The sequence below is a fragment of the Heptranchias perlo genome, unplaced genomic scaffold (genome assembly GCF_035084215.1).
Source record: "Heptranchias perlo isolate sHepPer1 unplaced genomic scaffold, sHepPer1.hap1 HAP1_SCAFFOLD_47, whole genome shotgun sequence".
Classification (NCBI taxonomy): Eukaryota; Metazoa; Chordata; class Chondrichthyes; order Hexanchiformes; family Hexanchidae; genus Heptranchias; species Heptranchias perlo.
The window spans coordinates 8,151,052-8,175,755 of record NW_027139484.1 but is presented as its reverse complement, the minus strand read 5'-3'; the positions used below and the strand labels follow the sequence as shown (position 1 = coordinate 8,175,755).

Here is a 24,704-nt window from a genome sequence, read left to right as displayed (position 1 = left end):
GACTTCTCGATCTCTTCTTTGCATCTATTTCTGTATTTCATTCCATCTCTCTCAGTCTCTGTTTTAATCTTTGTAGGTCTCCCTCTCTCCTGTTCTCTATTATTCTCCCTGCTTTCTGTTCCTCATTCTCTCTTTCTCTTACTGTCTTATTAGGTCTGACACTCTCCTGCTCTGACTGTCTCTCTCAGTCTCTAGTTATTTTGAATTGATTTCTTCTGTCTATTTACCTCTCCGCTCCTATCACTTTGTAATTATCTGTCAGTGTCTCCCTCTCATTCCATCCATGTCTGTGTCGTCTCTCTCTCGTTTTATATATATGTATATATATATATATATATATATATATATATATATATATATATATATACATAAATACAGATACTTTCTTTCTCTCTTTATTTTTCTCTCCTGTCTTATTAACCTACTCTTTATTTCTCTCCGTCTCCGAGTAACTCTGTCTCTGCTCCTCTTTCTTTCTGCACTTTTGTAATTGGGTACATCTATTTTTTCCTTGTGTTCTCTCTCCCACTGTCTCTTTCTCTGTCTCTGTCTCCCTGCTTCTCTCTTCGTCTCTATCTCTGTCTCTCTCTCTGTCACTCTTTCTGTCTCTCTCATTCACTCTCTCCCCCGCTCTCTATCTCCCTCTCTGTCTCTCTGTCTCTGTTTCTCTCTCTCCCTCACTCTCTCTCCCCCTTTCTCTCCCTATCTCGCCCTCTCCCCCTCTGTCTATCTTTCTCTGTCTCTCTCTCTGCCACTCTCAATCTCCCTCTTTGTCTATGTTTCTCCCTGTCTCATTCTCTCTCTCTCCCTCTTTCTCTCCCTCTTTCTCTCTCTCTCTCTCTGTCTGGCCCTCCCCCTCTCTCTCTCTGTCACTCTCTCTGTCTCTCACGCGCTTTCTCTCTCTCTGTCTCCCCCTCTCTCTCTCCCTCTCTCTCATCATTTATGTGGAGCAAACACATTCTGATCAGGTCCACAGAAGTGACTTTGATTTCCAGCTTTGCGGTCAGTTAATTAAAGTCCAGCTGAGCTCTTTAGTGCCGCCATTTTGAGCAACAATTCACGTGCCATCTGCAAAGCAAACACTGCCTCAATCGGTCAGATTATCAATAAAATATCATCTCAGAATCAGACTTAAGATCATGTCAGGACTCTGTGCAGCTAATATAAAATGCACTGTCCATCCGCGGGAATTGTAGTGGATGGAGTATGAAATGGGATGTCGTTCTAGTGCTTGAAACCCTTCAGCTGATTCTATGATTTCAATGATTTAACAATTGGATTGAGTGGGTATTTCACCGCGTTCTTCAGCTCTTCTCTGAATTTATTCTGGGTCAGGACATAAATACACGTGTTTGTGCAGGAACTGAGCAGCTGTAGCATCTTTGATATTTGTTGTGCGATATAATTTGGGTCAGTATAGGAGTAATAAAACCGAATGCCTGCAATTCGCAGATAAATGTAAAATACAGCCTGTGTCAGCCACAACAGTATAAAACTGCCCGATATACTGAAGAGTAAAATGATGGATTTCTTTCGGTTCTCCATTTCTGGATCACTCTGATTCTCTCCATTGCTGCGGCCCCGGAGTCCCCTGCGGACTCGACTGGACATTAAAATACGCCTGACCGTCAGAACATTGAACAGTAAGATCAGACAGAACGGGATAAAAGGGGTTAAAATGAGGTGAAACATGTCAAATGCGGCCCATGCGGGGGAAGTACGGAAGCTCAACATCGTCTCACAACCCCAGGGAACATTATCAATTATATGTATAGGTGTAAATGTAAAGCACCAGGGCACACATTCTAAACAGCCCAGCACACTCACTGTTCCCAATACCACAGCCGCTGTTCTCTCGGTGCAATATTTAGATTTCAGCTTCTCACAACAAATGGCCACAAATCGATCAAAAGTGAAAGCGACTGTGAACCAGACAGAAACACCCGTGGCTGCAGAACCCAAGAAGGTAATAAAACTACACACAGGAGTAATATACAGGAATGGCCATGGATTATACATCGAATTAATCCACACCAATATCACACTAATGATAACGACCATGAGATCGGCCACTGCCATTCCCACCAGGTAGACACTGATACATTTGGAGAGACCGCACTTTCCTCGGGACAGGACCACAATCGCCACCAAGTTAACTGTAAGAGAGAGAAAAGGAAGCAGAGAAATTACTGATCAGACCTGGAGCCAAAGCAGCAGATTGAGAGGGTCTGGGGTGAAATTTCCAGCATTGTACCTGCATCGAAGAGTTGAAAGTGATTCATTGACCTGGGTGGCGCTTTCGGACAGAGAGATGTTTTGAAACACAATGATCAATAATGAATTGGGAGATGGATACAGAAAGTGAATAATGTGAGCACCGGATCCACTGGAAGGGCTGAGTGACGGCACAGTGCCGGTGGGGAAGGGAGAAGGGGTTTTACATACCGGGAATCCAGCGGATTAAAGCAGGATTTGGGCTCCAGACTGACGGGAAAGAGAGGGTCAGGAAGGTGAGGGGACAGGAGGAGGTGCAGCTGGTTTGTTGCTCTGGGTTAAGAGGGTCGACAGGGTCTGGCACTAATCGGGAAAGGCAGCTGGAGACCGAGCAAGTGAGTGGGATTGGGAGGGACACAAGAAAAATGACATGTAGGAGCTGGAGGGGAATCAGGAGTAGATGGTTTGGGAAAGCGTATGAACTGAAGCAAGGGATGAGGAGACAGAGGATTCAATGCAGTGGGAGGAGAGGCTGGGATTCACAGGGAGAGACTGCAGCAGAGTGTGAGAGGAAGTCTAATCTATAGGTCCCACGAACACAATCCAAATAATACATTCAAAAGTTCATTCCTGTGGTTAATGATATCAGGGAACCTGTATGGTTATAAAATGTGTTCAATAAATTTACTTTGTGCATTCAAATAAAATTAAATTGATATGTATTAATTAAATCAACCTCATTGTTTACTGAATTCAGCCGAGCTTTAAAAATACAGCATCCGAATAATTCATTACGATCAAAAAATTTCTGATTCTATTCTTGAAGTAAATTGTAATTATATTTAGTGTTAAGTTGGAAAACAAGGAACATTCACAAAACAGACTGAGGACCTGACAGGGATATAAACACGAGGAGCGAGTCCCACAATAAAAACTCACCCAATCTGACCACATCATAATAACACCTTCAAATCACATTTTCCCTGTTTAATTGTACTGGGAGTTTCAGCAGTTCATTCTGATGAATTATTCACACCACAGCCTTTCGCTTTCCCTCTCAGTCGCCCTCTCTATCACTCACTCTACTTTGTTTCTCAAGTCCACTTTCGTATCCGATTAAATCCTATCATCCTGTGCCTGCATTCTGTTCACCAGTCCCGTGTTCTACCGATCCTATTCTCAGTGTTAGTTTGTTCAATAGTGAAGCCTCTGTGGAATAGTTTAATGTTTCCACAGATCATTCAATTCTTCCCCAGTTCATCGACACTGTTCATTTCATCTACAAATCATGGAATAAACACAATCTAATGCCTCTTCCAGACAGATCTCATTATAATTGAGATTATTCTCCTGTAATTATAAAGTAAAGGGAGAGATGGCGGGATTGTTCTTTTAACAAAACACCAATATCATACTTGTAATCTACAGATAAATATAAGGGATCCTGATTACAACAGGAACAATGGAAACTGATACATCATAACATCAAAACATTTCATTTTCCAATCAAGTCCAGGAAGAGAACGTGAATTCATCCACAGTGAAGCAGAGAAGGAGATGTGAAAGAGTCAGCAGTAAACTCAGTTCAGTAACCAGACATCTGAAGCGGCGTCAGATACACACACAATGAAATAATATTTCACAACAGTGATCACCAATAAATACATTGAAATCCCAGTTAAGCTGAAGCATGTTATTGGGGAGGGGAACACTGCACTGCCTCCTTGTAACACTGAGACTGTGAGGTGTCTCATTATCAATCACTAAAAACACATTGATGAAAACATATTCTATTGCAGGTTCGTTCCACAACATGAAACTATTAACAGTTCCTGATGGTCTGATACTAACTCTTAACCCAGACACCTGATTCCAATGCATTCAGTGCAGAGAATAATTCAGTAACAATGCCAGTGTTGGATATAGAAAGATCACGACAGTTATAATGTAACTGCTTCAGACCGAGCTTTTAGAAGTTAAGGACATGCCATTATTCAACAATACATTCAGTGCAGAGAATAATCCAGTAACAATGGCAGGGTTGGATATACAAAAATCATTACGGATATATTGCAGCAGCTGCAGTGCTGAAAGAGCAGAGACTTAACACATTCCATCACTCAACCGATAGTACAGTACAGGCGACTGCGTGGAACACGCAGGGAGAAAATATAATTTGCCAAGCACAGCAGCAAAGTTAACAGCGATTTACACAATTAACAGATGAGATAACGGCTCACCCGGAACTCCAACGGCTGCAAGAACAGGATAATAAATGCGTTGTATCTGACCAAGCATTAAATCATGCATTTCTGTGAGAAGCACTGACTTCTGGCAGATGTAAACCACGACTCTAGCAGGCACTCTGAGCTGATCCATTCCAACAAGCCCTGATTTATACAGGGGATAAGTCTCCACTGACACGGTTTTACCCCTGACCATTGCTATTAGTTACAGGCAGTTTAACAAACATATTACATCAGCAGCTTTGACTTCGATGTAAATAATGTGGTGAATAAAACACTAACATCTCAAAGTCCAGGTCATTATCTTAATCAGATCTCTCCAATGAATAAAGTTTAAATCTGTTCTCATACAGGACTGATCCAATAATAATGAGCAGCTCCATTTACAGTTTTTATATAATTGTATTGACCATGTTCACTCCTGGTGATTTATTTATAAATGTTACCGATTCTCTGCAGTGTCGACTGAATCCAGCAACACAAGCAGACCCGTTTCAATCTGTTCCTGCAGTTTCCCAGTTAAAACATGAATTGTGAGTCTCTGACACGAGGACATTTAAAGGGCAGGTTGAGGATTGCAGCCTAGAAATGACTGTGGGTGATATTAGGGGACGGACACTGAACGTGTCCCATTGACATTCCTCTCTCCGCTATTTTACTGCAGATGTTTAGCCGTTTATTCTACATTGGTTAACGGCTCAAGTAAAATTGGTCCCGTGTAAAACCGAGCTGAGATCGTGACCCGATTTGACCTCCATCACAAAGGCCCCGTGATTCCCTCACCCGACTCCATTTCTTCCTCAGTCCATTGCCCATTCAAACCCCCATCAATGCCTCTGTCCTCTCCAGACTCCATCTCTCCAATGCACTCCTGGCCGGCCACCCAACCTCCATCTTACATAAACGTGAGCTCGTCCAAAACTATATAGTCCGTGTCCAACCGGCACCAGGTCCTGCTCGGCCTCACTGACCCTCACTGGCTCCCAGTTCCATATCACTTAAATTTAAAATTCTCATCCTTGGGTTTAAATCCATCCATGACCCACCCCTCCCCATCTCCATACCTACAGACAATCCACCCATCACCTCCTCATTCACCGGACAATGGCCTCTTTTGCTGGGACTGCCCTCACTTGGTTCCACTCACCTATCTGATCAGAGCCAGGAGAAGCTTCTCTTCCCACCCTATCACCTTTATCTCTGATGTTTCTCAAGGTTCAATCCTTGGCTCCCCCCTCTTCCTCATCCACATGCTGCCCCTTGGTGACACAGTCCGCAGACATGGACCAGCTTTCAGATGGGCGCTGACCAAACCACCGCCTCGCTTGACCCTTCCAATCTCTTTGTGTTGTCAGACCCACATTCTGTTTTAGATGAGCCACAATTCCCTCCAGTTAAAAATTGTGCAGTCATGACCTTTGCCCCCAAAATCTCCACATCCTGGCCACAGAATCCATCCCCACCGCTGTTTTTTTGATTGGTGAGTTGCTCACCAATCACCAAAGCCCTTTCTGACCTGCACTTGATTCCAGTATCCTAAGCCTGTAGTTTATTTTTGTTCTTTCTTACACTTCAATCAATCAGGGCCTCACCCCTCCCTATCTCTGTAACCTCCTCCATTCTGACACGCCCTCCCAAACACTTTGCTCCTCCACCTGTGGTCGCTTGTGTATCCGTAGTCCATTTGCCCTACTTTTGACAGCCGTGCCTTCAGCCATATCCACGTTCCAGAAAGCACAACCTGAGCCCCTCCATCTCCCTCTCCCACTTTGAGGTTTCAGACGTGGCTCAATGATAGCAGTCTCGCCTCTGAGTGAGAAGGTTGTGAATTCAAGTCTAACTCCAGAGACTGAACACATAATCTGGGCAGATAACACAGTGCAATTCTGAGGGAGCTCTGTACTGTCGGAGGGTCAGTACTGAGGGAGTGCTGCACTGTCGGAGGGGCAGTACTGATGGAGTGCTGGACTGAGGGAACACAGTACCGATGGAGGATCAGTACTGAGGGAGCGCAGTACTGTCGGAGGCTCAGTACTGAGTGGGTGTTGCACTGTTGCAGGGTCAGTACAAAGGGAGGGCTGCATTGTCGGAGGGGCTGTATGGACGGAGTGCTGCACTGTCAGAGTGGCAGTACTGCAGGAGTGCGACACTGTCATAGGGTCAGTAGTGAGGGAGTGCTGCACTGCCGCAGGGGCAGTACTTAGGCAACGCTGCACTGTCAGAGGGTCAGTGCTGAGGGAGCACTGCACTGTCCTAGGATCAGTACGCAAGGATCGCTGTACTGTCGAAGGGGCAGAATTGAGGGTGTGCTGCACTTTCGGACGGACAGTACTGAGGGAGTGCTGCACTGTCGGTGGGGCAGTACTGAGGCAAAGCAGCACTGTCAGATGGTCAGTACTGAGGGAGCGCTGCACTGTCGAAGGGACAGTATCGAGGAAGTGCGCCACTGTCGGAGGGTCAGTCGTGAAGGAACGCTGTACTGTCGAAGGGGTAACATTGAGGAAGTGCTGCACTGTTGGAGGGTCAGTAGTGAAGGAGCGCTGCACTGTCGAAGGGGTAACATTGAGGAAGTGCTTCACTGCCGGAGGGTCAGTAGTGAAGGAACGCTGTACTGTCGAAGGGGTAACATTGAGGAAGTGCTTCACTGCCGGAGGGTCAGTAGTGAAGGAGCGCTGCACTGTCGAAGGGGTAACATTGAGGAAGTGCTGCACTGTTGTGGATGCCGCCTTGCAGACGAGACGTTAAACCGAAGCCCCATCTGCCTTCCCAGGTCGATGTAAAAGATCCCACGGCATCATTCGAGAAAGTGCAAGCGAGTTCTCCCCGGTGTCCTGGGCAATATTTATCCCTCAACGAACATCACTAAGACCGACTTTCTGGTCATTCATCTCATTGCAGTATGTGGGGCCTTGCTGTGTACAAATTGGCTGCAGCATTTACTACATTACCACAGTGACTACACTTCAAAATCAGAGAATCATAGAATGGTTACAGCACAGGAGGAGGCCATTCAGCCTATCGAGCAAGTGCTGGCTTTATGTAAGAGCAATCCAGTTAGTCCCAATCCCCCGCTCTACCCCGTAGCCCTGCAAAATTTTTCACTTCAAGTATTTCTCCAATTCCTTTTTGAAGGCCATGATTGAATCTGCTTCCACCAACCTTTCAGGCAGCGCATTCCAGATTATAAAAAATTGCTGCGCATAAAAAGTTTTTCCTCATGTCGCCGTTTGTTATTTTGCCAATCACTGAAATGATTTTGAACGCTTTTATAAAATCACCTCTTAACCTTCTCTGCTCTAAGGAGAACAATCTCAGCTTCTCCAGACTCTCCACGCAACTGAAGCCCCTCATCCCCGGTACCATTGTAGTAAATCTTTTCTACACCCTCTCTATCTACTTCACATCCTTCCTAAAGTGTGGTGCCCAGAATTGGACACAATACTCCAGTTGTGGTCGAACCAGTGTTTTATAAAGGTTCCACATAACTTCCTTGCTTTTGTACTCCATGTCTGTATTTGTAAAGCCCTTGACGCCACATGCTTTTTTAACCGATTTCTCAAACTATCCTGCCACCTTCAAAGATTGGTGCACATATACCCCCAGGTCTCTGTGTTCCTGCATTCCCTTTAGAATTGTACCATTTAGTTTGTATTGCTTTTCCTCTTTCTTCCTGCCACAATCGATCACTTCACACTTCTCTGCGTTAAATTTCATCTGCCACGTGTCCGCCCATTCCACCAGCCTGTCTATGTCTTCTTGAAATCTATCACTGTCCTCATCACTGTTCACTACATTTCCTATTTTTGAGCCATCTGCAAATTTTGAAATTGTGCACTGTACACCAATTCTAATTCATTAATCTATACCAAGAAAAACTGTGGTCCCAGCACCGACCCCCGGTGAACACTTCCTCCAGTCAGAAAAACAGCCGCTCACTACTACTCTCTGTTTACTGTCACTTAGCCAATTTTAAATCGATGCTCCCACTGCACCTTTAATTCCATGGGCTTCAATTCTGCTGACAAGCCGATTATGTGGAACATTATAAAGCAACTTTTAAAAGTCTATATACACATCAACTGCATTGCCCTCATCAACCCTCTGTTATCTCATCAAAAAACTCAGTCAAGTTAGTTAAACACGATTTGCCTTTCCAAATTCATGCTGGCTTTCCTTTATTAATCAACACTTGTCCAAGTGTCTGTTAATGTTTTCCCGGATTATCGATTCTAAAAGCTTGCCCAACACCGAGGTTAAACTGACTGGCCTGTAGTTGCCGGGTTTATCCTTACAACCTTCTTTGAACAAGGGTGTAACATTTGCAATTCTCCGGCCCTCGGGCACCACCCCCATATCTAAGGATGATTGGAAGATTATGGCCAGAACCTCTGAAATTTCCACCCTTACTTCCGTCAGCAATCTTGGATGCATCCCAGCCGGACCGGGTGACTTATTTATTTAAATACAGCCAGCCTTTCCAGTAGTTCCTCTATCAATTTTTAGCCTATCCAGTATCTCAACTACCTCTTTTTTTCTGTGACTTGGCAGCATCTTCTTCCTTGGTAGCGACAGATGCAAAGAACTCATTTAATACCTCAGCTAGGATGCGGGGACATAGCCTAACAATGAGAGCCAGTACTTGCAGGATTGAAGTTAGGAAATGCTTCTACGCACAAATGGTGGGTTAAGTTTGGAACGCTCTTCTGCAAATGGCAGTTGATGTTAGCTCAATCGAGAATTCTAAATCTGAGATTGATGGATTTCTGTCAACCAAGGGTACTAAGGGATGTGGGGCTAAGGCGGATATATGGAGTTAGGTCACAGGTCCACCCTGATCTGATCGAATGGTGGAAAAGGCTCGAGGGGCAAAATGCCACCGCCACTTGCTGCCTCCTGATATGTGCCAGCTTCTCCTGCAAGAAAGCGCCATGTTTGTCTGGGTGATGTTCCTATCATGTTTGAATAGCTGCCAGTGTGTGTGGCCTGTGAGTTGTGGGTGGGCGGCTTGCATCGGTGGTAGTGGGTAAGGGTGAGAAGGTTGAGTACTGATGGAAATAGTTTGTTGGTATGTGGGTGATGGGAGCAATGGGTGCAGCTATATGTTTAGTTGGTAGGAGACGCCACTTGACAGTTGACCTCACTCATCTTGACCACTCATGTCAAAGCATTTAACTTCTTCCTGTACTGCATCCATGCTCATGATGCTGTGCGCCTGACATTGACCTCATCCCCTACTGCCTCCCACTACCTTTTGGATGCATGTCTGGAGGATATCTTGCCCTCCGCTGATATAGGATGTCCCTCCTTCAGTCCACCTCTTGCACCAAGGCCTCTGGTGAATCAGCAGAGAACCTTGGTGCACGGACTCACAGACCGGCGGATTGGTGAGGTCTGGCCTGCAGATTTGGAGGATGTGGGATTTAGTGGTGCACAACCTTTATTCAACATTTTAAATTAACTCATCAGTATGTAAAAATAGGGATTGGACCTGCATCTGTGCTTTACATGTGCGATGTCTGATCTCTGTTCAGACTCTGTGCAGATATATTTGGCATAAGCTGCACAGAGAGACCTCTGGTGATCAGCAGCCTGAAGGAGGAAGAGGTCTCGGTGCTGTCTTCACAGACCGAAATACTGAGGATCAGCAAGTCCTTTCATGCTGGGCTGTATGACGCGAAGCCCAGAGACAACACGGCCTCCCAATCCTTCCTGTCCTCTCTCTCTTGGAGGAGAGCGAGCGGGAGAGCCTAGATTGGTCACTTACCTTGGACGAGCTGACAAAGGCCGTCTGGTCCTTCGAGAAGATTAGATCTCCCAGGAGCGATGGTTTACCGGTTGACTTGTACTCGGCTCTGTGGAACTGGATAGACTCACACCTACTGGAAGTGTACGGGGGTATGCTTCTGGCAGGCAGAATGTCAGAATCCACGAGGAAAGGCATCATCGCCCTCATCTACAAGCGGAAGGGGGAGAGGAAATAAATCAGAAATTGGCGACCCATTTCCTTGCTAAATGCTGACTACAAGATTCTGTCGAAGGCCATCGCCAACAGACTCGAATCTGTTCTGGAGCGGGTGATCCACCCGGATCAGACCTGTAACTGTACCCGGCAGGAAGATCTCTGATAGCCTTGCGCTGCCCAGGATTACGATCGCCTACGTGCAGGACAGAGGGGTGAACACCTGCCTCTTCACCCTGGACCAGGAGAAGGCCTTCGACAGAATATCCCACGCATACATGATTGACGTGCTATCCAAAATGTGGTTTGGTTCAGCGATTGGATCCGGCTGCTCTACATGGACCTCCATTGCACAGTCCTAATCAATGGGCGGGAGTCGGAGAGTTTTCCGATCAGATCTGGAGTCAGACTGGGTTGTCCTCTCTCTGCGGTCTTGTTTATGTGTTGTGCCGAGCTATTTGCTGCGTCCATCAGAAAGGACACAGTAATTAGGTCGGGTGAAGATCCCGGGCAATGGAGGCTCTCAGGTTAAGGCCTCCCTGTAAATGGATGACGTCACTGTCTTTTGCTCCGATCAGCAGTCGATCCACAGACTGATGGACATTTGCCATCGTTTCAAGCTGGCCTCGGGGTCCAAAGTGAACTGCAATAAGAGTGAGGACATGTTCTATGGCAGGTGGGAAACCCGATCCTTTGATCCCTTCACCGTCAGGTCCGACGACCTGATGGTGTTGGGGATCGGGTTCGGGGGCCCCAGGACTCCACCAATAAATGGGAAGAGCGCATCGCCATGGCTAAACAGAAGCTTGGTATGGTGGGGAGACGATCCCTCTCCGTAACCAACAGGAACCAGGTGATAAAGTGTGAGGTACTCGGGGTCTTGTTGTCGGTGGCCCAGGTCTGGTCCATTCCCCACAGCTCCGTCACCACAGTCACCCGAGCTTTCTTCCACTTTTTCTGGAGGTGGTAAGCAGAATGCGTCCACAGGGACACCATGTACAATACACTGAGAAAACTGGGTCCAGACAACCGAGCAGACGCAGGAGGTCCCGTTCAGCTGGACTGTCCCCCACCACCTGCCCCAGGTGTAGAAGTTCCTGAGTTGGAACCACTTCGACCACAAGGCCGTCAGACAGTGGAACGTTCAGGGGGCTCTGCATGAAAAGGAGAGGGTGGATCCGATCGACCAGATCCCCGACCAGAGGGTTGATGCCATTTGGCAGAACGTCTTGTCGCCAGAACTGACCAACAGGCACCAGGATGTGGCCTGGATGGTGGTGAGAAGGGCCCTCCCAGTGCGGTCCTTCCAACACACATGGAATCTCAGCATCACCTCGAGCTGCCTTCAAGGCTGCGGGAATGGGACCGTCGTCCGTCTCCTGGTGGACTGGACCTTCATGCAGAATGTGTGTGGAGAGATGCGTTGGCAGCTGTCCCAGTTCATCCCCAACACCTCAGTAACACAGGACGCTGTGCTCTATGGACTGTTCTCTGGGAGGCACACCGAGACATATATCAACTGCTGCTGGAAGACCATCAACTCGGTGAAGGAGGCCCTTTGGTCCGCCCGAAACCTGCTGGTCTTCCAGCTGAAGGAGCTGTCCACGACCGAGTGTTGCCGATTGGCACACTCCAAGGTCCAGGAGAACGTGCTGCGGGACGCACTGAGGCGCGTTGCGGCCTACGAAAGGGCCCAAAGGGAAAGAGCGCCGTGTAAAGCCATCCCACCTTTTATTATACAAAATGTATCAGCAGACATGTACTGTGTATTGTATTGAAATAATGGGATCATAGTGTGTGCGATATGTTTTGTATTGTTTTGAATTGAAATTGCAAACTTTAACCCTGAACTGCATGTATCATTAAATTTTATGAAATAAAGTATATTTTGAAAATTAAAAAAAATTGCTGCTCAACGGCGCTCCTTTGAGCAGCGAGAGACCTGTCCGAAAAATTGACAGAAGTCTTTTTTGCCTGAAAGTGAGTGCGGTTTGACGTGTTGTTGCTCAAAGGCACTCCCTGCTGGTGAGCAGAGGCAAATGCTCGAACAAAATAGCTTCAAGGTTTGAGAAAGGAAAAGCTCCAACATTTTAAGCAAGAAGCAGTCTGTAAAGTGAAGAAAGCGGCCTTGAGCTCAATACCGCTTACTCCGAAAGCACGTTCGTTATTTTGAGCTAGAATTAAACCAACGATTTAAGAGTGATTTTGCTTTCAATTTTTAACCTCGACAAGTTTTCCACACTACCAGCTGAGCTATTGATTGTTCACCGTGCGCCTTTTGACACTCCCCGACTCGTGGAGTCGCGTGGGCATGACCGAGACTGACTCGGTACCTGCTCATACCGCGGCGCTGTGAGCGTATGAGCTCCGACTTACTCTCCACACCCTGGGCCAGTGGAGCAATGGAGAACGTGTCTGACCAGAATTCAGAAGTTTGTTGGTTCGATTTCCACCTGGATGGAGAGTTTTTGCAAACTGCCGATTACTTTATGATTTTATACCTTGAAAACTGGCCTACTTGGTAGTGCTGCCTGGAAAGTTATGCATCAAGTGCCTTCTTAGCGCAGCAGGCAGCGCGTCAGTCTCATAATCTGAAGATCCTGAATTTAATCCTCAGAGAAGGTATCATTGTGCTTTTTATTTCCATCTTTGCTCAAGACCAAAATCAAGAATTTTTGCTTCCTGCAGCACATAAAAAGATTTGCTGCTCCTTGACCTCTCTGTACCGTAGCACGCAGTGAAGCTTAAGAAGTACTGGAACATGGGCTCGCTGAAAACTGACACCACTTCTGTTTCTGGACAATTGACCCAAGTCAAAAGGTGAGTGGAGAATGCAACAATCGATCCTGCTATCTCTCACATGCTCAGCGAGCACTCGACTTGAATCGTTGAAAGATTACAGCATGGAAGGAGGCCATTCGGCCCATCAAGACCATACCAGCTCTCTGCAAGAGCAAGCTGAGCTATCAAAAGGAAGCAGCGTCTTTCTCTCTCTTTGGTGATTGTTCACCGTGCACCATTTGACTCGCCCGGACTCGTGGAATCGCGTGGGCATGAACGAGACTGACTCGGTAACTGCTCATTCTCCAGCACTGTGGGACTGTGAGTTCCTGTATGCTGTTTGAAAACTGGGCCAGTGGAGCAATGGATCACGAGTGGAGGTTCGATTCCCGTTTGATTCGAAAGTTTCTGCGAATTTGTTTTATTACAAAACATACATTACTGCATAAAATTTAAGAATACACAGAGTTAAAATTAAATTTCACAATTTCGAAGCAATAAAGTACAATACAGATCGTATCTCACGGTATGAACCATCCAGTTAAAGGGGCCTCATGCTGTGATCTCACGGTGTGAACCGTCCAGTTAAGGGAGCCTCATCCTGTGATCTCATGCTGTGAACCGTCCAGTTAAAAGGGCCTCACCTTGTGATCTCACGGTGCGATCCATCCAGTTAAAGGGGCCTCAAAGATTATCTTTCGCTCCAGAGTCCGCTCCGTGGAGCAGGACGAGAAGTGCTCGCGTTTCTTCTTCCAGAAGCTGCTCAGGGAGACTTCTGTGATCAGCAGCCTGAAGGAGGAAGAGGGCTCGGTGACGTCTTCACAGACCAACATACTGAGTCCACTCCACCTTGTAATTTGCTAATTTACCTCATGCTCATGCTTTAATATTGCATTTTTTTGAGAAAGATTAGAAAGTTATTTGATAAAATTGAGTAACGAAGGAGGAGAGTCAGAAAGCGATATAGAAAAAAACAACAGAGGAATAAACAGGTGGAGGGAGAAACAGATATATAGAGATCGGGAGATAAAGGTAAATAGATAGATAGTTATATAGATAGGTAGATGGATAGATAGAGATAGATCGATCGGTAGATAGATATATAGAGAGATGGATCGAGAGATATATAGATAGATCAATGGATGGATAGAGAGATAGATGGTGAGATAGATAGATGGATAGATAGATGGATAGAGAGATATATAGATAGATAGATAGTTAAACAGATGGATGGATAGATAGATGGATAGAGAGATATATAGATAGAAAGATGGATAGAGAGATATATGGATAGAGAGATAGATAGATAGTGAGATAGAGGAATAGATAGATAGATGGAGAGATAGATGGATAGAAAGATAGAAAGATAGATAGATAGATAGATAGATAGATAGATAGATACATTTAAAGCAGTGGAGAGACAACGATACATACGAATCGGTCGAAGCAGATTTATACTGATTTTTAAACGGTGAAAATAACAATGGATATAGTTGAAAGAGATAAAGAAACATAAAATTAGTAGAAAGAGAGCACGATAGGTAGAATTATAATTGGAGACAGAGTGAGAGATTGGCAGAAATAGCGATGGAGAAGTGGAGTCAGTTGGAACATTGGTGGTGGGGGGGATGGGGAGTGGATGCAGGAATTGTCCGTCTTTTTGTGATAGTTTAATTGAAATGTATTGAGTCAATTGAAGATCAATTAGCAATGGGCAGCGACAAATTGCAGGGTCAAACTCATTACCCCTCGCCCCAATAAAGCTATGCTGGTAAAGAAACAACTCTATTTAAACCCAAACTGAACTGCAACAAATCAGCAAAGGTTACTTGAAAGGCATCTGGTGATGAGCTTGAGACTAAATGGACTGGGGATGTTGTACTGAATTAGGCCGACCATGGAAGGCCCTGCGCTGATATTACGTACCACGTGTTTCTCTGCTCTCATGATGAGAAAAGACTCGAAATTAATTGAATACAACTGCAGTTCCTGAACGGGACTTTCTCCTGCACCTTAATATCCTCTTAACAGATCCGCCGCCTGTCAAGGTCAACCTGCTTGTCCTGTTCGGACGTTGACATTTCAGTTAATGATTAGTTTTGGGGTACTGGATTAGTTTGAGGTGATGGATTAGTTTGAGGAACACTATTCGTTTGAGGTGCTGTATTTGTTTGAGGTACTTTATTAATTCGAGGTACGGTATCAGCTTGAGGTACTGTATTAGTTTGAGGTACTGTCTTTTTTGAGGTACCGTATTAGTTTGAGGTGCTGTATTTATTTGAGGTGTTGCGTTAGTTGGAGGAGCTGGATTAGTTTAAGATGCTGTACTAATTTGAGGTATTATATTAGTTTGAGGTGCTGTATCAGTTTGAGGTGCTGTATTAGTTTGAGGTGTTGTATTAGCTTGAGGTGCTCTATTAGTTTGAGGTGCTCTATTAGTTTGTGGTGCTGTATTAGTTTGAAGTACTTTATTAGTTTGAGATACTGTATTAGATTGAGATGCTGTATTAGTTTGAGGTATTATATTAGTTTCAGGTTCTGTATCGGTTTGAGGTACTGCATTCGTTCAAGGTGTTGTATTTGTTTGAGGCACTGTATTAGTTTGAGGTACTGTATTAGTTTGAGGTACTTTATTAGTTTCAGATGATGTATTAGCTTGAGGTATGATAGTAGTTTCAGATTATCTATCCGTTTGAGGTACTGTATTAGTTTGAGATACTGTTTTAGTTTGAGAAGCTCTATCAGTTTCAGGTGTTATATTAGTTTGGGGTATCTGTATTATAAGGAAAGAGTTAGTTTTTATATTGAAGTAATGTTAACCTTTAGCGTTTACCTCTTAAGTAAGGAAGTATAAATCTCTGTTGGGAGAATGAAACTACAACCATAAGACAGATTTGCTTCATTTTATATGCATGCAAATGTTTAATATAGAGACTAATAGATTCTGAAGTCCAGAAACTCTTGGATTGTAGCAGATATCATTATACTCATAAGTTTATTGATCCTTTTGATATAAACAATTCTCTGACAATCCTAACAAGGCCTTTAAATCATTCCGAGCTGGTGTGTATGTGTGACAGACGGCATTGTGTGCTATTCGTCTTACCAGCTTCAAAGGGAAGCAGGAGAGGTGTGAGATCTCTATGATTGCAACGTATCATTCCAAGCTGACGCAGCGGGAAAGGGCTGTACTGGGGAGAGATAAACACCATTCTGCTTTCTGGTCAATGGGCAAGGCCATATGTTTTAACTCACAAGTTCAAAAGTTATGGTTATAATTAATGCCTAAAGCAGAACACCTGGCTGTGCGGAAGGAGCCTGTTTGCACCACAAGGCGACATCTAGTGGAGGAGTGTAGTTAGGTGATGAGGGAAGTGATACTCTGATAACATGGAAAATGCTGGAAACCCTCAGCAGATCAGGCAGCATCTGTGGAGAGAGAAACAGAGTGAATGTTTCAGGTCAATGACCTTTCATCAGAACCAAGTTGGGCAGTTGTGTTCGGTAATTTTCGCTGAAATGGAGAATTTCTCCGCCACCTTTTTCTTGATATCACAATTGCTGGCTTGCGAGAGAAAACGGCCCTCCGCTTCACTGTGAGTGCAAGAGAAAAGTCTGCAGGTGCCGCATGGCGTCCATTGAATGTCAAAAGTTTAAAAGAAGAGTTAGCGATTCAGGTACACAAACCTCGCTGGTGAGCAAGAGATTTTTTTGTCAGAGGTTCCAGCCTTGCCTTCATCTCTTGCCCTTTGCGAGGCACTTGTTCCGGTTTACATTTACAAACTGGGTGAGTTGGTGATCGGGGGGACTGCAGGAGACTCAGCGGCCCCGGGTGAGACACAGAAAAATCCGCCCAAGCCCTGTCCCAATGTACGTTTGTGGAAGTAAACAAGGGAGGGGACCGGGTGACGCTCCAGTCAAACCCCATGTCCGGGAACGCCTCGACTTTAAAATTCTCATTCTTGCTTTCAAATCCCAGCATGGCCCTCGCCCCCTCCCTATGTCTGTAACCTCCTCCAGCCCTACAACCATCCCAGATCATGTGGCTACAAGAGCAGGTCAAAGGCTGGGTATTCCGCGGCGAGGGACTCACCTCCTGACTCCCCAAAGCCTTTCCACCATCTGCAAGGCACAAGTCAGGAATGTGATTGAACACTCTGTGCTTGCCTTGTTGAGTGCAGCTCCAACAACACTCAAGAAGCTCGACACCATCCAGGACAAAGCAGCCCGCTTGATTGGCAGCCCATCCACCACCCTGAACATTCATTCCCTTCACCACCGGCGCACTGTGGCTGCAGTGTGTACCATCCACAGGACGCACTGCAGCTGCAGCAACTCGCCAAGGCTTCTTCGACAGCACCTCCCAAACCCCCGACCTCCAGCACCTAGAAGGATAAGGGCAGCAGGCACATGAGAACAACACCACCTGCACGATTCCGTCAAAGACACACACCATCCCGACTTGGAAATATATCGTCGTTCCTTCATCGTCGCTGGGTCAAAATTCTGGAAATCCCTTCGTAACGGCACTGTGGGAGAAGCTTCACCACACGGACTGCAGCGGTTCAAGAAGGCGGCTCACCACCACCTTCTCAAAGTCAATTTGGGATGGGCAATAAATGCCGGCCTCGCCAGCGACACCGACATCCCGTGAACGAAAAAAAAATCTCTGCGCTCCTCCAATTCTAGCCTCTTGCGCATCCCCGATTTTAATTGCTCCACCATTGGCGGCTGTGTCTTCAACTGCCTAGGCCCTAAGCTCTGGAATTCTCCCCCGAAACCTCTCCGCCTCTCTCTCCTTTAACACATACCTTAAAACCTACCTCTTCGACTAAGCTTTTGGTCACCTGTCCCAATATCTCCTTATGTGGCTTCGTGTCAAGTTTTGTATAATAAAGCTCCTGTGAAGCACCTTGTGACGTTTTACTACCTTAAAGGCGCAAGACAAATGCAGGTTGTGTCCTCTGGTTATCGACCCTCCTGCCAATCGAAACAGCTTCTCCCCATCCATTCTATCAAAATCCCCTCATAATTTTGAACACCTCCATTAAATCTCCTCACAACATTTTTTTGCTCGAAGGAGAACAATCCCAGCTTCTCCAGTCTCTCCACATAACCCATCCCTGGACACGATGCAAGGTGGAGGTTTGCAACCAGATTTGCAAATTATTGCCAGTCGGGAGCTGGACAAATCGAACGGAACCGAAATGACAAACAGCTTTGTGAATCTGTCGATACGCTTTGGGAAACGGAATTGGAGGCGATTAAAGGAATGACCAGAGAGGCGGCCAAGACGCAGCTGAGTCGGCATGTCCCCCTGGAACAGTTACTCTGATGTTGTGGGTGAAATTAAGAGTTCGGAGCCATTCAAAGCGCTCCCAGTTACTGCAGATCAGGGATCAAAACCTGATATCAGCGTCAGGACGCTCAGAATACTTTTTTTATTCGTTCATGGGATGTGGGCGTCTCTGGTGAGGCCAGCATTTATTGCCCATCCCGAATTGCCCTTGAGATGGTAGTGGTGAGCCGCCTTCTTGAATCGCTGCAGTCAGTGTGGCGAAGGTTCTCCCACAGTGTGACTGAGTGACAGACAAAGCACCGGTGGGCACGCCGGTTGCAGGAGAGCTGGTTGGCGGTGATATCGATGCTGTGAGCGAGACCAGACCGTTTCCATGTTTCCACAAACAATGTCCCATCCTTTATTAATGGAAAAGTAAAACTGATAGTGGACAATTGCATTTCTGTGGCTGCAACATATAACTTTGTGTAGGTGACACGCTGCTTTAGTGCATCTTGCAAGAAAAAAAATCAGATGGTCTCTGTGGCGCAATCGGTTAGCGCGTTCGGCTGTTAACCGAAAGGTTGGTGGTTCGAGCCCACCCAGCGACGAAAATTGCACTTTTTTCTTCCCACTTTCGGATTCATTGCCTCATTCTGATCGCCCTGAAGCCGGTGCCAGGTTTCAATTCCTGATCTGCAGTAACTGGGAGCACTTTAAATGGCTCCGATCTCTTCATCTCATTTCAAGTTTTCCAATGTGTGATTTGGCTGCAAGAAAACACTCTGTGAACAATGTGATCTGAGCATGCCTGATTCGCCATAATTTACACTGCGGTCGGATATCAGGCACATGCAAAAAACACAGTGAAATGTTTGTGTGGGCGCGATGCTCTGGGATTCCCTGCCTGACCATCGCCACCGATCCTTCTCTGCAGCCTTCCGAAATACAGCGCAGTAAATGTATCCCTGTGAAATGAGCTCCTGGACAGTAATACGGAAATTAGTTTGGCTGAGGGATTATATCCCTAACACGAGGGTGGAGGTGTCAGGTTTCCGTAGTGTAGTAGTTATCACGTTCGCCCAACACGCGAAAAGTCCCCGCTTCGAAACCGGGTGGAAATATTTTGTAACCTTGTCCCCATTAAAAATGATTAAATATTTAACGATTCACATTGCTAATTAAATGTGAACAAAGTCCATATCTCCCAGCCCTGTTAATGCAGTCCGCTGAGAGCAGGCGATGAATGCCAGCGTGATATTGGGGGTGAAGGCTGCTTCCAATGCTGTCTCATTACCGATGGGATCTGGCGGAGATTTGACAAGACTCATCCATTCAACCAAGATATGAAACGGTGTTTAAGAAACATTCAAAAATATAATAACATCCAGGATCCTGTCTTCAGAGTGCGTGGCGCAAAGGTCTGACTCCGGATTAAAAGGCTGGTTCACTTGCTTCTGCTTTCTGAAATGTACTTGCCCATCCTTCAGAGGTCATCGGAAATATGTTTTATGCCTTTCAAAAAAAGGCGCGAAAGTTAGTTACATGTTCTGTTTTCAACACGGCTGGTGAAATGGCCGGACTATCATAAATTCGGAGTCGCCTTTGAAACATTTAAAGGCGACTACCTGAAAATCACTTTGTGCAAATTTAAAATCACGGTTCCTATTTATTTCGGTCTGAAAGAAATAACGATAAACGTGTCAGTCAGTGCCCGCGGTGAGACGGTGATGAACTTGTTTGCTGCGAAGTTCACCGCTGGGCAAAAGTTGACGCCGTTTGAAGCACGCGAACACACTCAATGCAAAGGATGAGCTCATAACCAACAGGTCCCGTCATCGTCAAACACCTCCTTTCTTGTTCAATAGAGCGAGCAGAGGCGTGTTCATCATCAGACGCCAGCAACTTTAAGAAATGGAACAGATAAAGGCACAGACGCAAGTTCCAAATCCTTTCAATGCAAAGTTATTTCACTTTATTTAAAGTGCCGTGAGGCTAAAAACGGGTCCCAGATGATTTGCGTTCACTCGTGACTTGTTTTCCAGTGTTTGTCCGTCAGGTTTGCAATTCAATTTGTATTGGATATTGAAGATATTTCAGGATGATTGCACAACATACCATGTGTAAAGCAACCATCTTGATAACTTCAATCATCACACACTCTACATCGACGCTGCAGAGGCCCCAGCACCCCTTTCAATATTGTTTTTCTTAACTCACTGTTTTCAAAGGGGAATTGGATAAACGCTTGGATGGAAACATTTTCAGGGCTATGGGGAAACAGCAGGCGAGTGGGACTAACTGGACAGCACTTTCAGAGACCTGGCACAGGCACGATGGGCCGAATGGCGCTATCTTATTCTATGATTCTATTAATAGATCAATTTCCGCCTTTCACTGAGCCTCCCTAAATGGAGCGCAGTAATCATGTCCCTGTGAAATGAGCTCCTGAACAGTAATACGGAAATTAGCGTGGCTGAGCGGTTTGAAACTCTGGTTAGGCTTCTAACTGGAAATTTCCTCTCTAAGATTGATTAGTTTATCAATTATCTCCCCCTTTCGATCTTAAATGTCTTCACATATCTTTTTGATCTCTTCTTCTACTGTCACGCCCACAATACCAGTCTCCCTGGTCAATACTGAAGCAAAGTGATTATTTAATATTTCTGCCATTTCGCTGTCATTGTCTGTGAGTTTGTCGTGTGTATCCCTTAGTGGCCCTATTCCTATCCGAAACTTTCTTTGGCTGTTGATGTGTCTCGAATACTTTGTTTTTTTTTATATTCCTTTTTGCCTTTCTAATAGTTCTTTAGACTTCTTTCCCAGTCTTTTCACATTCCCCTCTCTCCTTTATTGTCCAGTGTGGGCCTTTTTCTTTAGTTTCAATTTTGCCCTTGTTTCTTTATTCATCCCTGGTGTTTCATTTCTGGCTGGTTTGTTCTTGCTTTTTAGTGGGATATATTTCTCCTGGACTCTATTGATCACCGTTTTTATTGTTTCCCACTGCTGTTCTATTTCTTTGTCCAGGTCATTAATTTGTCAAACATTTCACCGTTTGAAACTTCTCAAGTCACATTTCCATCACAAAGCCAGTTGCTTTTGTGGGAGGAGCAAATCAACTTGGTCGAAAAATCAGCTGCAGCCCAATCCACAAATAAAATATTTTCAGGTCATCGCAAAAATAAGCAACGTCAGAAGTGCGACCTGAACGCAGCGCCTTAGACCGCTCGGCCATCCTGACTACAAAGCTGACATTTCATTCTGCATCAATTCTGCACCGTTGGCCAGTGAACGCAACATAAAAGTTTAAAATGGTACTCGCCCAACGTGGGGGTCGAACCCACGACCCTGAGATTAAGAGTCTCATGCTCTACCGACTGAGCTAGCCGGGCTTGCGTACTCAGAACCATCTTATCTGTTATTGCAGCAAGCAGGAGAAAGACTCCATTTCAAATTATTGGAATCAATTCTGAGGTACAGGATGAACTGTCACTTCGAAAGGCACGGACGAATCAAGGACAGTCAGCATGGATTTGTTGTGGGGAGGTCGTGTCTGACTAACCTGATTGAATTTTTCGAGGAGGTGATAAGAAGGATGGATGAGGGTAGCGCAATTGATGTGGTCTACATGGATTTTAGCAAGGCATTTGAAAAGTTCCTCCATGGCAGATTGGTCAAAAAAGGAAAGGACCATGGGATCCAAGGGAATGTGGCTTGTTGGATCCAAAATTAGCTCAGTGGCAGGAAGGAAAGGGTAATGGTCGACGGGTGCTTTTGTGGCTGGAAGGCTGTTTCCAGTGGGGTGCCGCAGGGCTCGGTACTTGGTCCTTTGCTTTTTATGCTCTACATTAACGATTTGGACCGAAACTTCGGGGGCATGATTAAGAAATTTGCGGGTGACACAAAAATAGGCCAAGTGGTTGATAGCGAGGAGGAAAGCTGTGGACTGTGGGGGTTGAGGCAATTTTCTGATAACAAGGCACTCAATCCATCTCTGAACGAATTTTGAACGAATACGTTTGTTTGACCCGGCACAGGCACGATGGGCCGAATGATCTCCTCTTGTGGACCAACATAATACGATGATACTAATTGTTGTCAGACGGAAAAGCAACACATTGCAAATAAGAGCAGAGAGAGGAAACTCGTCTAACAGCATAAGAGCACGGTGAGATATTGTATTTGAGAAGGATGAGGAGGGATAGTTTATCATGGTGGTAGTCACATGGAGTATCATTTGTGACTTTGATAAGGAACATTTCATGCTGCGACAGGGGAGGAAAGCTGATTGGAGAGATTCAGCCCGGGCGCGGCCCCATCATGCACGGTGAGAAGGAGGGGGGCGGAGGGAAGTGTCAGAGCGCGGGCTCACCGGTGGAAGCAGCATAAAAGTTTCAAACGGTACTCGCCCAACGTGGGGCTCAAACCCACCACCCTGAGAGTTTTTAATGAAAAGGGGGAGCAGCCACTGTCTGCATCTCTTGCTGTTCTTGAAACAACACATTCCAAGTACAAGCAGAGAGAGGACACCATTCAGTTGCCCATTGTGTTAATAAAGTGCCATCTGTTTCCGTAGTATAGCTGTTATCACGTTCGATTTATACGCGAAAGGTTCCTGGTTCGATCGGTTCCCAGGTAGAAACATTATTTTGGAACTTGGTCTCCATAAACATCCACATCGATTTTCTTCTCCTGCCAAAAAGGGAGACAGTGTCTGCTCCCTTATTCTTTGTCAGCTGCATCTTTTACTTCATTGCACAGATAACTTTGAGTGAGAGAAAACTGATCCACAGTGACGCTCATTTCAAGTTTTATTCCCTTTTAATTTGGTGGGGACAAGGGAGCGGAACCAACCATCTACCAAGTTCTCCTGAATTCTCCGGTTCAATGCGAAACCGGCCAACAAAAGCCCTTTCATTGACCGTGGAGGTTCAGACAATTTTCTGATAACAAAGCGCTCAATCTATTTCTCTTGTCTATTTCCCGATGTTTCCGGATACTGTCTGAATCTATGCGCTGTGTTTATTTCACTATGTGTCCACCTGCAGGGTAGTTTTTGAACGAAGACGTGTGTTTGTCTTCTGTTTGTTACAATAAATAAAAGAGGTCATCAGGTGCTTCCCTCCCTGACACTGGGGAACCAGAGGCAGACTTTCGAGCAGGGTTCTGTTCATTGTGAAGACGCAAAGAAAACATTAATTGCAGAATTCTGCAAACCAACTCGAAAGGAAAAAACTGTGACCCCCGACGTGATTTGAACACGCAACCTTCTGATCTGGAATCAGACGCGCTACTGTTGCGCTACGAGGCCTGGGTGCAGTAGTGGATGTTTGTTTATATCAATGTTTGTCAAGCACCGCTTTATTTCTCCGATATTGGAGGAATGGGTTGGCTTTCAACTCCCCGCCCACTCCCACCGGATGTCAGGCAACATCAGAAGTATCCTTCACCTGTCAGCGGCAGCATGGCGCTCGCTTCCATCGCCTGCTGTCAGCGGACTGCAGCAAATCCAATTACACTCATTCTGCACCCAGAATTATCACATCACAGGAAAAGGATGTGGGAAACTGCTCAAGATACATAACAGGAGGGGAAACTCCTGAAAAACACTCAGACTTTCGGTGTTTAGACTGCCATTAGAGCTGCAGAAGAGAACGTGTGAAAATATAAACTATGAGTGCGATGTTGATTTATGCAGGAAACTGCTCAAAATACATAACAGGACGGGAAACTTCTGAAAAACACATGGACCTTCGATGTTTGGACTTTGGTTAGAACTGCAAAAAATAACGTGTGAAAATATAAACTATGGGTGTGATGTTTTTCTCTAAAGTGAATATTTTTAGCGGATTTCTCCCGTTACTTTCGCAACTATGGGTTGTTAAACCATCAACAATAACTTCTGCTTGATTTGAGCCCGAGCGGTTACAAAATAGCAAGTTCAATCGATTGACTTACAACAGATTTGCACTGCAGCTGTCTTCAACATTACATTCAACAGTATTATTATTATAACACAACTGTCGACAGATTACATTAATGACAAGCAATCAACACAACCCGACCTGTCTGCGAATCCAGGTATATCAGACCTGACCTTTGCGGACTGCCTGTGGCAATGGACTTCTGACTGTCTCCAATTGAGAGCTCCAACATTTGAGAAGGGAGCATGCCCTATCTTTATAGGATTCGGCTACATTGTTCTGTACGTAAGCACCACTGATCT

At 45.5% G+C, this 24,704-nt stretch overlaps 3 non-coding genes across 3 annotated transcripts; 1 reads left to right on the top strand and 2 right to left on the bottom strand.

Annotated features, from left to right (window-relative positions):
• The first annotated feature begins 19,015 nt into the window (after positions 1-19,015).
• trnan-guu (transfer RNA asparagine (anticodon GUU)) lies at positions 19,016-19,089 on the top strand. Its single transcript has one exon. It is a non-coding gene; the product is annotated as a tRNA-Asn (tRNA).
• A 2,708-nt stretch (positions 19,090-21,797) lies between these two features.
• Positions 21,798-21,870, bottom strand: trnak-cuu (transfer RNA lysine (anticodon CUU)). The gene has a single exon. It is a non-coding gene; the product is annotated as a tRNA-Lys (tRNA).
• Positions 21,871-23,716: 1,846 nt separating this feature from the next.
• Positions 23,717-23,789, bottom strand: trnaw-cca (transfer RNA tryptophan (anticodon CCA)). The gene has a single exon. It is a non-coding gene; the product is annotated as a tRNA-Trp (tRNA).
• Between the last annotated feature and the right edge of the window lie 915 nt (positions 23,790-24,704).